We start from the raw sequence: 268 nt of genomic DNA, 5'->3' as shown, positions 1-268 counted from the left end.
GGGCACGAGAAGAGAGAGGGGGAGATGGAGGGGGAGGAGAAAGACCACCAAATGGTAGAGACCATGCTCGAGTACCTGATACACACATAAACCCTAAACCCTAAACCCTCGAAAACCCTCGAAAACCCTCGAAAACCCTAAACCCTAAACGCTAAACCCTAAACCCTCTAAAACCCTCTAAAACCCTAAACCCTAAACCCTACCTGCAGGCTGCTGAGCTAGCAGGGGCCTCATCTTTCTGGCCATGCCTAGGTCTGCAACCTTGAGC

At 51.5% G+C, this 268-nt stretch overlaps 1 protein-coding gene across 1 annotated transcript in view; it reads right to left on the bottom strand.

Moving 5' to 3' along the window:
• EMH_0035440 (CMGC kinase, putative) overlaps positions 1-268 on the bottom strand; it is a gene marked incomplete at both ends in the record, with an annotated part of 3,489 nt that overhangs the window by 1,318 nt on the left and 1,903 nt on the right. The gene's annotated exons all lie outside the window — the stretch shown is intronic.

The sequence above is a fragment of the Eimeria mitis genome, genomic scaffold, assembly GCF_000499745.2.
Source record: "Eimeria mitis Houghton genomic scaffold, Emh_scaff1367, whole genome shotgun sequence".
In the NCBI taxonomy this organism is placed as follows: Eukaryota; Apicomplexa; class Conoidasida; order Eucoccidiorida; family Eimeriidae; genus Eimeria; species Eimeria mitis.
Note: the sequence above shows the minus strand (reverse complement) of the source record. Positions and strands in the feature narration are given on the sequence as shown.